The sequence below is a fragment of the Gopherus flavomarginatus genome, chromosome 13 (genome assembly GCF_025201925.1).
Source record: "Gopherus flavomarginatus isolate rGopFla2 chromosome 13, rGopFla2.mat.asm, whole genome shotgun sequence".
NCBI classification, from domain to species: domain Eukaryota; kingdom Metazoa; phylum Chordata; order Testudines; family Testudinidae; genus Gopherus; species Gopherus flavomarginatus.
In genome coordinates this window covers 13,296,965-13,310,784 of record NC_066629.1, presented here as the reverse complement: position 1 = coordinate 13,310,784, position 13,820 = coordinate 13,296,965, and the positions used below count along the sequence as shown (strand labels likewise).

General features: G+C 49.2%; 1 protein-coding gene across 10 annotated transcripts in view; it reads right to left on the bottom strand.

Annotated features, from left to right (window-relative positions):
- Positions 1-13,820, bottom strand: part of ST3GAL4 (ST3 beta-galactoside alpha-2,3-sialyltransferase 4) — a 179,993-nt gene that overhangs the window by 90,338 nt on the left and 75,835 nt on the right. The gene's annotated exons all lie outside the window — the stretch shown is intronic.

Sequence of the window (13,820 nt, the reverse complement as noted above, 5' to 3'; positions counted from 1 at the left end):
TAAAGTTCCTCTTAACCAGCTTGATATTTATAATATATGATGCAATGTACATAATATATAATTGTGTGACTATTTATATAGTTATGGAAAGTAAATAATACATGGAAGAAATGAAAGGCACTTTTTTTACATTTTTTTTATTAGTCATCCCTGCCAGGTCCCTGCCGAAAATGTTTGAATTAGGCCCCGCACTTCCTAAAGCCAGCCCTGCCTCAGAGTACAGCAGACGTTCCCCCTAGAAAATCCCAGCTTCACTCTGACAAATATGAACACCTTAGAACACCAGAGGAAGCAGATACCAGGAGTTCCATCAGAGCAGCCCAGGGCAGGTAGGGCTCACATCTCCACCGGAGCAGTGCAGGATGGGAAATGTTACCTAATAGCATATAACAGGTATGAGACACCTCCTATGTTGTACATAGTCAGTGTACCGTGACAAGGCAGAGGGAACAGACTCCGAGCTTCATTCCAACTGGGCTCTGCTTTTTAACCACTCAAAACAAACTCAGCAGGACTCAAATCCTCAAGCCCAGAGGCTGTTCCATAAATTCTGATCACTCGTCGCTCCCAGAGGCAGCCGCGAGCCACCTCCAGCTCTGGCGTGTGTGTGTTACCTAAGTGACAGGCTACAAGATGCATGTTCCCCAGAACAGCATCTGATGCAGTAGCATGTGTGGAATGCAGTGAGGACCCCATCTGGGCGCACATATCAAAGAACAAATAGCCGGCCGGCACACACTACATAGGAAAATGCAGAACATGACCTCATCCCTGTAGCACTGGGATTTGCTAACAGAGAGACAGTGGGGGTAAATGACAAGAGAATCCAAAGCATGGAGGGCGAGGATGAGGAGGAAGGATGTGGAGGAGGTTGAAAAAGCATGTATCACATTTTTCATCCTTAGGTCTCAAAGCGAAGGTAGCATTATCCCCATTTTGCAGAGAGGGAAACCAAGACAGAGAAACGTGCAGCAACATGGCCAAGGTGACGGTAAATAACCAGCAGAGCCAGGAATAGAACCCAAGCCCTCCTCAGCCTGGAGCCCCACTCAAGAACCCGTGTATCGCAGCTGCAAGCTAGCAATCAGCTGACACGATCCGTCGCAGAAGTGGCTGCATTTCATTGGTCAGTGAAGAGAGTCAGCGGGCAAGGACACATCATCATGGCTTTATCAGCAGGAATCAGACAAACGGTTATGCAAATATTGTCAAGGAAGGGTTAGTAAAACCTTTTATTGCACACCATGATGGCACCAATAATTATCCTAGGGCAAATTTCAACACAACATTATTCTTCAGCTGTTCCTCTGAGTCTCCTGGGATCTGTAGTTCCAGCCTTTGCATTTTACTTATCTGCCAAGATGGAAGCACAGCACCCCTCTCCACCATGTCATAGGGTCCCTGCATGCAGTACAGGTTCAGAAGGAAAGAGTGCCACTTAGCACATACCAACCGCTCTTCCTAGAAGGCTAGACATGTTTCTTCAAGGTTCCCTCTGCAGCACTGACCAAGCTGGACTCTGCTTACCTTGGGAGGAGCCCCAAGGGGAACTAACGTTTGCATTCAAACCCAACTTTCTCTCACACATCACATCACGCCGTGTCTTATGACTGTCATGCAAGGAAAGATCCCATTGTAATATCCAGGCGCGTCGAGTTACAGCTGCTCTGGGAACCTCATATCACTTCCGAGAAGCTCCAATCTCAACCTCAGCATGGCATTAATAAATACAGCCCACTAATACATTCCCAGCACATGCACACACATGTGAAATCTGCTATGAGGACTTCTTGGACTGGGCTGCAGCGAAAACAGTCCCCAGACAGGTTACACATCTGGAATACTGAAGTAGCAAAATTCCGTTATACAACAGCTGGTCAACACCATCAACATTAAAGTCTCCATCCTGCTAGTGGCCCCATTAGCAAGGATACACCACACTGTGGCTGATTGCTAACAGCTCCTCTTGAGCACACTCTGCTCTCTTACTCCAGAACTATTTTATGAAGAGGGGAAGAGGCTATACATACAAGGGCCACACTAGCTTCCCATTATGTTTTGGAGAGCGAGCTAACGCTCTCTCTTCTGCTGCATGCTGCAGCAGCCTGTCCACACTCTCAGTTTCTGTTTGCAATGCTTATCTCAGAGGAGTTGAAATCTTTCAGAGGGCTGGAGGGTAACAACCAGCTGTGGCGCTCAGGGCCCATCATTGCGAATGGGCAAGTCCCACAGAGAAGACGTGTTTTGCAGTATCCCATGGTTACATACTGTCTAATGGTCAAAGCAGAACACCGCAGTCAGAACGCCTGGGTCCTATTCCTGGCTCTGCACAGACTCACTTTGTGCCCTTGGGCTGCTCGCTGAGGGAAACTGAGGCACTCTAGCCCCCCCAAGTGTTGTTCTCCTTGATGTTAATAAAATAAAATTAAAATTCATTGGAGATATACCAATCTCCTAGAACTGGAAGGGACCTTGAAAGGTTATTGAGTCCAGTCCCCTGCCTTCACTAGCAGGACCAATTTTTGCCCCAGATCCCTAAGTGGCCCCCTCAAGGATTAAACTCACAACCCTAGGTTTAGCAGGCCAATGCTCAAACAACTGAGCTATCCCTGCTCTAGTTGCTCCAGTTACTAACCCTCCACAAGTGCCCAGCCTCAGTGGGAATTGGGGTCAGGGTACAGGTGCTGCTGCAAGCAGAATGTGTCCTGACATCTTTATTGGCTACACTGGAACAGCTAGACAAGCTAGAAGAAAATAAATCAGCTTAGCATAATGGATTTACAGTCTGAAATCCAACTCAGCCCTAACCAATGCCCCCATCTCTACCCAGCACCAGCCATGCTCGCTTGGCAAGCAGAAAGGAGCAGCTCCCTTAGAACCACCACTCATCTGTTCTGCTCCAGCAGAGGTCACCAGTGCTCACACATACGCTCACAAGCTGCACTGTCCCCAGCCCGCTGTAAGGCATGATTTAAAGTTGCTGTGAAGAGAGAAATCTTCTATTTGTGCATTTCCAGTTCAGCCGTTGCAAGGGCAAAAGTGGGGTCCTCGCTGTCTCTAGAGGAGGTTGCAATCTTAAGAAGCTCTCTCAAGAGATTTTTAACTCATTCCATCACACATTACTGTAGCATCTAAATCAGAGGCTCTCAACCTTTCCAGATGACTGTACCCCTTTCAGGAGTCTGATTTGTCTCGCGTACCCCCAAGTTTCACCTCACTTCAAAACCACTTGCCTACAAAATCAGACTTTAAAATTTGTACACACATTTCAGCATATAGCATATAGAGCAGTACAAACAAGCCATTCTCTGTATGACATTTTAGTTTGTACCGATTTCACTAGTGCTTTTTATGTAGCCTGTTGTAAAACTAGGCAAATCTCTAGATGAGTTGAAGTACCCCGGGAAGACCTGTGTGCATACCCCTGGTTGCGAACCACTATTCTAAAGCCTTTGCTTTCGTGCATTTCTAGAGGAGAAGTGGAAAAGGAAATGCAAAAACATGCATTAGCAAGAAAAATATGTAGGCATCCTCCAGAGAATGCAACACAAGCGTAAAGGCAGGTTAACGTTGTCACGTTTTACTCTGCATTAATTCTGGTTAATTTCAGATCATCACTTGATTAAAACAGATCTGCCGTTTCGAGGGAAAAAGCCCTTCTGTTTGCTGTTGGCTGCGGAAGCAGTTCTAACAACTAAATGACAAGGCTGGTATTTTTAGACAGAAATAAGTACAAATTCCAGACTGCACCTGACATATAGGTTGTGTTAATGCTACTGAAACATCTGTGGTGTCACAAGAGACTTGTTTAGGGAGCGTTCCCCTTAAAAAACCCCCTGCTCTGGGGTCTTCCATGGTCCCGCTCTCCCTTGACCAAAGCAGAGGTGGGAGTGCAGCAAGCCCTGCGGTCCCGCTCTCCCAGCTGGAGCTCCGGCTGGAGCACAGCAAGCCCCGCGGCCCTGCTCTCCCAGCTGGAGCTCCGGCTGGAGTGCAGAAAGCCCTGCGGCCCCGCTCTCCCGGCTGGAGCTCTGGGCCCTTTAAATAGCCTCCAGAGCCCTAAGGTAGCGAGGGGCTCCTAGGACTATTTAAAGGGGTGGGGCACCAGCTGCCTCCGTCACCTCGGTCCTTTAAATAGCCGCCGGAGCCCCACCACCCCTATGCATTCCCCAGGGCTCCCGCGGCTATTTAAAAGGTCCAGGGTGGGTAGAAGCTGGGGAGCCCCAGGGCCTTTAAATAGCCCCCAAAGCCCTGGGACAGCAGGGGGCTTGGGGGCTATTTAAAGGGCTGGGGCTCCAGCTGCCACTGCTGCACCCTCTGCCCTGCCCACACCAGTCCCGCTTTCCCTGCCTGCAGCCAGCCCTGCACCCCGTGCCCATAGCCAGCCTCTGCCAAACGGCCTGCCCTGTCTCCAGTCAACCCCCAACACACACCCCTGCGGCCCTGCCCAAAGTCAGCCAGCCCCACACACACTGCTGCCCACACCAGCCCTGCACACCCTGCCCTGTCTCCAGCCAACCTCTGCTGCACCCCCCAGCCAGCCAGTCCCACACTCCTCTGTCTCCAGCCTTGCCAAGCCCTGCTGCACCCCCCTACGGCCCTGCCTGAAGCCAGCCTGCCCCACACACCCCTTATCTCCAACCAGCCCCGCACCCCTTGCCCTGCCCTGCAGCCAGACCCTACCTCCAGTCAGCCCCTGCCCTGCCTCCAACCAGCCCCATGTCCACTGCTGCCCTGCAGTTCCAGGGCAGTAACCCTGCACACCTGCTTCAATGAGAGGGGCAGGGAGCAGCTGGGACCCACACATGTGCACACCCGCAGGGAGTGGCAGGGACCCACACATGTGAAACAGCGGTCATTAATAACCAATCAACAGCATATATGATGCAATGTAAATAATATATAATTTTATTATTTATATAGTTATGGAAAGTAAATAATAGGCTTTTTTTTCCACTTTTTTTTTTCTTAAGTCATCCCTGCCAGGGCCCCGCTGAAAATGTTCAAATTGGGCCCCGCACTTCCTAAAGCCGGCCCTGCTAACCAGATATACTCAGCACTCCTCTAACGGCAGCGTGACGGGTGCGTTCTGCCCCACAGCAAGTGCTCTGTCCCAGGAAGCTGAGGGGCGAAGTCCCGGATGTTGTTACATGACCTCACAGTCTGTTTCTTAGCCAGGCCCAGGCCCTGGAATAACAATGCAGGTGGAACTCTGGAAGCAGAACCATGGTCATTTATCCCTGGCAGAAAGCACAACGGCACCTGCCCTCCTGCTGCTGGTGTGGCTGCACAGCAGTTTCTACCCCATCTCTGGAGGATTCATCTCCCTACCGTGGACTTCCTTGCAGAGTAGCTTCCTGAGAAAAGGATCTCCCCTCCCCCCAATCTGGGAGAAGCCATGCTTATTAGGGGCTGCCTATGCAGAGTGCCAATAGTCATGGAGCCTGCTGCACCGGCTCACCTGGCTCAACAGATGTTTAGTTGGGGGAGGGAGGGGTGAAGTCTGCAATGTCTAAAAGGAGCTCCCCTCACCGAGCCCCGGATGGAAGGAGCTGGCAGGCAGGTTGGGTGATGTAGTTTTAGTGGGGATGTTGATTTAGTGGGTGTTGGTCCTGCTTTGAACAGTGGGTTGGACTAGATGACCTCCTGAAGTCGCTTCCAACCCTGATCTTCTCTGATTCTATGTAACATTACAGAATCCAGGCTGAGCTAGCAGAGAGGTTTTGGGGGTTTTTTGAGGGGGGGGGGGTAATTTTATTTTATTTTATTTCTGATGTTTGTTCAGCTGCTTAAGAACTATATTTGTACAGCTGCTGCAAGGGAGAAGGGGGGGAGGAATTAAAGCATGAAGTTTGAATGAATTTCTCTCTCCCACAGCCCAAGTGGCGAAAAAATAGAAACATTCAAGGATGGAAAAGAGAGGAGAGACTTGGTTCAATATTTAAAGAGTTCAGAGACACTCCAGAAGGAGTTTTCAGTTTCAGCCCCTCAAGTTTGAATCCGGAATCTGCGGGGGAGGCGATTTCACAAGTACAAGTTTCAACAGCTATTGTTAAACATTCAAAAATGCTTTTTAAATAGTCATGGATTCCAAGGCCAGCAGGGACCATGGTGATCATCTTTCCCACCTCCTGTATGACACAGGCCAGAGAACAGCCCCAAAATAATTCCTGGGAGCAGAGCTTTTAGCCAGACCTCCAATCTGGATTTTAAAATGGCCAGTGACGGAGAATAGGCATAGTGACACATTCATCTCCAAGGGAACAAGGCTAGTGGCAAGGTACAAGAGCGCAGGCAATTTGTTAGGGCCTCCCCCAACAGAAGGGGGGTTCATTTGTGACAGGACACAATGGGATGGAACAGGCAGGATCCTTCTGACCTGCAGTCAATACTGCACAGCCAGATTGACGCACAGGAGCAGAGCTGCGTGGAAGAGAGGGGGCAAGACTGGACTAGCAGGGATGTGGCAGGTCAAGATTGCGGGGCATCGGCAGAGCTGCCGGGGGAGCTCGTGACAGGATTCAAAGCTGTACCGAAGAGCAGGGGACTGGGACAGCAGAGGGGACTGTGGGTGAGACGTGACGGACTACGGTCAAGCTGTGTGGGAACCAGTCAATCTCCCCCTGATGCTATCTTCCCCATCGCTCCTCTCTTTACATTCCTTTATCCTTCCTGATCAGACCTAGCCTCAAGTCCTCCGGAGAGTTTGGCTGCCCTCCCTTCGAACCTCTCCTCCTGGTCTCTTTGGCACTGAGTCATCAGCAAGGCCACGCCCAGCATTCCAGGTGCAGGCTCAACACAGATTCGGATTGATTTGGAGCTCATCGGTGCCAGCTGCAAAAGGGCAGCCAAGGAGGCACAAAGAGTTTAGAACTCCAGCAGGTTTGTCACTTTGCCAAGGAAAAAGCCACACGCAACGTCCAGCCTTTCCCATGGGTTTTCGGGTACCTAACTCCCATTGGAGTTGGACACTTAAATACCTTTGAGGATCTGGGTCTTAGTCTCCAGAGTTAGAGAGATGTTAACCCCACCTTTTATACTTGGTCTGACTACGAAGGAAACATGCCAGCTCTTTGGTGACAGGTTTCCAGCTGGACTCTTCTTTTAGTTGGAGGCTGCTGCGTATCGGAATGACCTGCAGGGCGGGTTCCTGGGACTGGACATGCAGGAAGGAGATTTGCATAGAAGATCCCAAAACAAAAATAGGCTCATTGAGTTCCCAAACAGCAAGCTCCTGGATCCTGTGGGAGGATTGGGGATGGAAGGAGAGATCAGGGACCAGCATTACACACATGCTGTTCGCCCCAAGGAGGGGTCTACAGTAGCCTCAGGAAGGAGGATCTGTGGCTGAGGCTTTGAACTGGGTTGGGTTCACAGCCCAGCCAGACACTCGTTGTGAAACCTTGATGGAGCCATAGAAGGCCACATTCCCAGGTGCTCAGCACCTGCAGTTGGGGACAGGTTTTCAGAAGAGCTCAGCACCCATCAGCTCTTTTGAAGAGACATCTCTTAATTGGTGCGATGGACCTGTAAAACCGGGATAACAAGCCTGTCCTACTTCACCGGGTTGTTGGACGGTAAGGAGTGCGGCGTGCAAATACCAAAGTGACAGAAGCCACATAAGATCCCCACAGGGGTTGGGAGGAGACCAGAGACCTGCATAACTTTGGCTTTTCCCTTGTGGGGGGGAAATTTGTTTGCTCAAAGCAAAAAAAATGTTAAAAAGGGTGTGGGTGTGTGTACAGATTTTATAGGTCAGAACCAAAACTGACGCAGTGAAATGTGTTTATGATCAACCATACGAGAGAGTCGAAAGGTAACAGCACACACCTAAAGAAAAATTTCCACTCACTTTTTGGTTTGTTAGACTTTGTGCTATGGAAAATTCCAACAATGAAGAAAGGAAGGGCATTCTTATCAAGCATGTTTCAATCAAATCAACATAATCGAACAGCCCCGCCATCATTTCCACCACAGCTTTAGCATGCTAGGGAGCAGGAACAGTCACTCCGTGAGTGGGTGTGAAACTGATGTTACAAAAAAAACACATCTGCACCAATAGGAAAAGAATAATTTACATAAAACCGAAATGTGGTGCCAACACAAATCCCCCAGCTGACACCTGGAAACTTGAGCTTGTTATCTCAGACTTGATAAGCTTGCTTCTTATCTACAAAGACAACCCGAAACAAATTGATGGGAAGGTGGATCATTTCTACAGACATTCAACCTTGAGGTCCAGACTAGATCGCCTCTCATCCCACAGCCTGGACTTTGTACACAGATGACAAATCTAAACATACACACGCACACATCTCAGCATGGGACACAAGCTTCTGAACACGCCTAGAACATCCTGAACTCTCCGAGAATCTGCAAGGTCTCTACCATAGTTTTTCCACCCGCACAAAGATACCTTACACTGCCATACCCTTTGGGAATGTCAACAGCTGGAACGGGAGCTGTGATTCCCAGTCCCAAATATAATGCCCTTCCTTCCTCCCCAGTTCTGAAATATTTCTATATAAACATTGCATAGCACTCAAAGTTTATGCAGCGCTAAGCTGCAGTGTGAACTACATTGCTCAGCTGTGGTGCCAGCTATAAATAGAACGGCTGTATCTTTCTTGCCCTGAAGTGCTTTAGGTTGTCTGGAAAAAGAAATAAAAAGAGATGATACAAAAAGCACACATTCCGGAATTTTTACTATCCAAACGGTTTTGTTCATCTGAGTTCATTTTGCTGTGTAGATGCAGTTTCACCAGTTTTATACCCCTAAATTTAGCATTCCTGCAGAGCATGAAAAAGGAATCACTCGGGCCTTGCCCCAGGGACTGGCACATGAAGACAACTGCAACACTCCTCAGATCTGGAAGGTGTTGCATGCTTGCCTGCCAGACAACCATCACATTCCCTTCCCTCCGTCAGACCAAGCCCACTTCCTGATTTCCCCCCAGCACCGGGCAAGGTCTTCAGGTTTGTGAAGCCAATGAAACTACACCAATTTACATCAGCTGGCCCCTGGATTCCAAGCCATGCTTGCACAAAGCTCAGCACTGGCAGAAAATCTGAATTTCACATTGTTTAGGGAGATTTTAGGTTTTGCACAACAGATGGTCAATTTCACGTCTTCCAGAAAATCGGCAGCGACTGTGGACAGCACTATGAATGCAGCCTCCCCCTTGCAGATCCTGCAAGGGGAAAGGCAATCAGAGCTCTGTGTTTTCAATAACGCAGATCCTGGGAGAGAGGGGCCAGACTTCGTAGTCACCCCAGCAATGCAAAAAAATTCTTACGCCCTAATTGGTGAAAACAGTTTAAAAGGAAAATAAAGTTACTGTTTCTGGAGCCTCGTTTATTTCCGTTTTTCTAGACAATGTTGGGACCGTGTCTTTACTAGCAGCAGGATGTAATGAAGTCATTATACCCATAAATCAAGAAACAAAAAGCTCACAGGAGGGCTCTGGATTGGCTCTTTTTTTTTTTTTTTTTTAGTTAATATAAGCAATTCTATAAAAATGTCCTGGTAAATACAGGGGAATCTTTGTTGTAAACAAAGAAAGATAACAACAATACACATTAGGAAGCTGTTCACTAGCAAACGCAGCTGTTTGCATGGCCTTGCTTCCCAACCAGCTTAGTCTGTAGCAAGTTATCAGCCAGGTGGGAATAGGAGAATCCAGTGGTTTGCAGCTGCTCAGCAGGGACTGGTTAAAATTAAGATAACACACCACTGGGCTCGATCCTGAAAGCCATGATACTGCAGCTTGTAGGGCACACAATCCCGAGTCAAAGCTTCTCTGCGTTATCCCGTTTCCTACAGTTGGCCCTTCTGACACCAGGGTCTGTTCCCTGTGCTGAGCAATACAAGGTCACAGTCACTACCTGCTAGTCAGCTTCCCTGTGGAAAAGAAATCAGTAGTGTGGAATCTGGACTTATTCTAAGTACAGCTTGTCTTATTTACACCCATCCAACAGCCCTGGAAGGAGATGGTCAAACAGCATGCAGGGCAATCCCCTCTACCGGGAATCACAGCCGAGCATCAATGCCTTGTTCCCAGAAAGCAGCCAACACAAAGCCTTGTAATTTAAAGCCATGGATCACAGGATTCCTTAATGAGGCTAAATGCTCCCCCAAGCCAGCATAATGGGCTTTAACTTCCTGGCATGGCTGCTCACACGTGATCCTGGCACTGTTTTGCCCACACGCTGCTGGGGCCACCACCCTGTGGGAAAAGCACAACCTGGAGGACAATCCCATGGAGGGCCGGATAGCAGGAGCACAAGAGGAGGTTAGGAAAAGGCTGGATCCTGCTGTTTTGAATGAAGGGCTAGAACCTCCCAATGGGGCTACTGAACCTCTCCGGGGCCTTTTTACTTAGCATTTGAACTCCCTGGCCTTCTGTATCGTCAGAGCATGTACAGACACTACATCCAACACCCTGCAGGGAAGGAAATGGAGGCACAAGTCATATGCATAAGATCACACACAGAGGCAGTGGCAGAACCTGGATGAGAACCCAGCCACATTACACCTGGCACAATGCACTGTGCTCACGGGACTCCCACGATGTGCCTCCATGGTTCATCCATGGGAGAGCCCATGGTGCACCACAGTCCAGACAGGAAACCAGGCACCTGGGAGAACTGGGGGGACACGGTACCATGGCAGCCCAGGCTGACACTGGTTAATTTGACATTAATTGACTCCAAAAGTTTCATTCTGAAACCAAAAGTTTTGATGATGGATGGATGGATGTTCCCCCAATGGAAAATTTAAATTTTACAGAAACCACATTTTCTGTAAAAGAGAAAAAAGAAAGAAAAATTCCTGACCTGCTCCAGTTGCATCACAACATCCAGGCATCACCACGAGACAGCCTCAGTCCACGCACAGGTTTTGTGCCTTCTAGAGCTGGCGTGTTTATCAGAGATTAATTAGCTGGAACTGTGTTTGTTTTAATGCCTAATTGTAGCCTAAAGGACTTTTGCGCTCTTCAACCTACTAGCAAGCATTTTATCAATATTCAAGTGGTTTATTGGGAGATTGGGCCATAGGAAGGGTTATTAATGGACCAATCAATGTCCTGAATGCTGCCATAAAACAATGAGATCATTCCCTCCTATATCTTTTCTGAGCATTACATTTCATCACAATGTATATGAAGCAAGGAATAACTCCATCCATCAGCCTCAGCGGGAGGAGAGCACACAATGAGACATCTGGAATCCTGCCCTTGGCTGGGTGGAGTACGGGGGTCCCTGGTATACGTCTGCCCCTTATCTGTTGTTGCACATATTTTTCGCTCATCAATAGGGGAACAGAACTGTACTGTAGGTTGCAAACAATGGATAAGCAGATCGGGACTGAGGTGAATAGAAATATGTTCCCCTATTGTGTAGTGTATACTTTTGTCTTCCTCTGGCCCCACAGGGCTACCAGTCAACTCCCTCCCTTCCCGACAGAGGTAAGGAGGCAAAGGCTAGGGGTAGGCATAGGGCCAGGAGCGGAGCCCTGGGCACGCAGCCAGAACCCCGTGAGTGGAGCCAGTGGCAGACCCCTGGCTGTGGAGGGCCAGTGGCCGGACCCCAGGAGCAGAGCCCTGGGAGTAGGGGGCTGAGTGCAGGGCCCCAGACATGGTGCCAGTGGCCAGGAAGCAGGGCCAGCGCCACAAAAGAAGAGCCCTGGGCATGGCGTCTGGGAAGCAGGGCCAGCAGCCAGGACCCAAGCCCCAGGTGCAGGGCCGGGGAACAGAGTCTCGGGCACAGGGCCCCAGGCACGGGGCCAGCAGCCAAAGAGCAGGGCCGGTGGCCAGGACCCAAGACCCGGGCTGGGGAGTAGAAGCCTGGGCACGGGGCCAGTAGCCCCGTGTAAAACCTGGGGGTGCTGGAGCATTCCCCGCACCCCTAGTCCCCATGCCTCTACGAGAGGGAGAAGCAGTGACAGGGCACTCTCAGAGGAGTACTGTACAGAACTGTACTGGTGGGTCCCTGGCATACATCCATTGCTCTTTTTAAGAGCACAACCCCAACGTATACCGGGGACCAGCTGTATGTTTCCTTGGCCTGCTCTGCTAGCAGAGCAGCTGCTCTAGGGACTGGGTAGAATTGGGCCCAGTCCTATTCAACATATTCATGAATGATCTGGAAAAAGGGGTAAACAGTGAGGTGGCAAAATTTGCAGATGATACAAAATTGCTCAAGATAGTAAAGTCCCAGGCAGACTGCAAAGAGCTACAAAAGGATCTCTCCAAACTGGGTGATGGGGGAACAAAATGGCAGATGAAATTCAGTGTTGATAAATGCAAAGTAATGCACATTGGAAAACATAATCCCAACTATCCCTATAAAACGATGGGGTCGAAATTAGCTGTTACCACTCAAGAAAGAGATCTTGGAGTCATTGTGGATAGTTCTCTGAAAACATCCACTCAATGTGCAGCGGCAGTCAAAAAAGCGAACAGAATGTTAGGCATCATTAAGAGAGGGATAGATAAGAAGACAGAAAATATCATATTGCCTTCACAGAAATCCATGGTAGCCCACATCTTGAATTCTGTGTGCAGATGTGGTCGTCCCATCCCAAAAAATATGTATTGGAATTGGAAAAGGTTCAGAAAAGGGCAACTAAAAGTATTAGGGGTATGGAACGGCTGCCATACAAGGAGAAATTAATAAAACTGGGACTTTTCAGCTTGGAAAAGAGACAAGAAGACATGATAGACGTCTATAAAATCATGACTGGAGTGGAGAAAGTCAATAAGGAAGTGTTATTTACTCGTTCTCAGAACACAAGAAATAGGTATCACCAAATGAAATTAATAGGTAGCAGGTTTAAAACAAACAAAAGCAAGTATTTCTTCACACAACACACAGTCAGACTGTGGAACTAGATGGACCTTTGGTCTGACCCAGCATAGCCATTTTTATGTTCTTACGTACATGCCTCCCGCAGTTAAGGCTTTTTTCATCAATTTCTCTCCTGAGCTGTTGTGCAGAGCTGAGTGCTGTTGAGCAGCTGTGACATCCCACTCCAAAAATGGCCACATTTCATTGTTGGATGAAGCGATTTCTGTCGGTGCCTCTTGGAGATGCAGCACAAACCTGAAATCCCAGGGGCAAGGGGTGCTCAGGTGGCTTTGAGCCAAGTCTGGCCTGCTCAGCAGCTGAAACTGCCCCCATGTAGCCCAAACCAGGCTGCCAATGGGTGGCAGCACCACACAGACCTGTCTTTGTGGCGCCCACTACGGCCCTACTCCCAGCACACCACTGACAGCGGAGCTTGCTCATGGCCACCCTGCTCTGCCCCTGCCCCATGGGAATTCTCCCCTGGCCTGACGCAGCCTTTGATGGGCTGCAGAGGGAAGGAGCCAGAGCCTGTATTTTAGATAGACACAGACAGCGAGGCAGGCTACGGAGCACTACATGAAATAAGAGGATACTGAATATTTATCAGCTAGGCATTACCAGCCTAGGAATTATTGCACTGCAGTGACTCTTGCTTCCATTAAGAGCAGAGCATTCATCTTGCACACCGGACAAATCCCGGCCACCAGAGTAGAAAGTCCCCGTTTCCCACCCTTCACTTGGTAACATTGCTCATTTCAGACACAGCCCACCCGCAGAGCAGAGGGTACCTTCTCCTGTTATATTCTATCCATTCCAGCCTCCTCCTGCCTGATCGGTCGCTCCAAAGCACCAGGCAGCCAGCGGCTGCGTTCAGCGAGGCAAGGCTTCCTCTGGGTGGCTTAACGAAAATCAGATAGGTTTTCTTAGGGAAAGATCGATGCAGTCTCCTTCCCCAGCCAGTCTCGGAGCACACG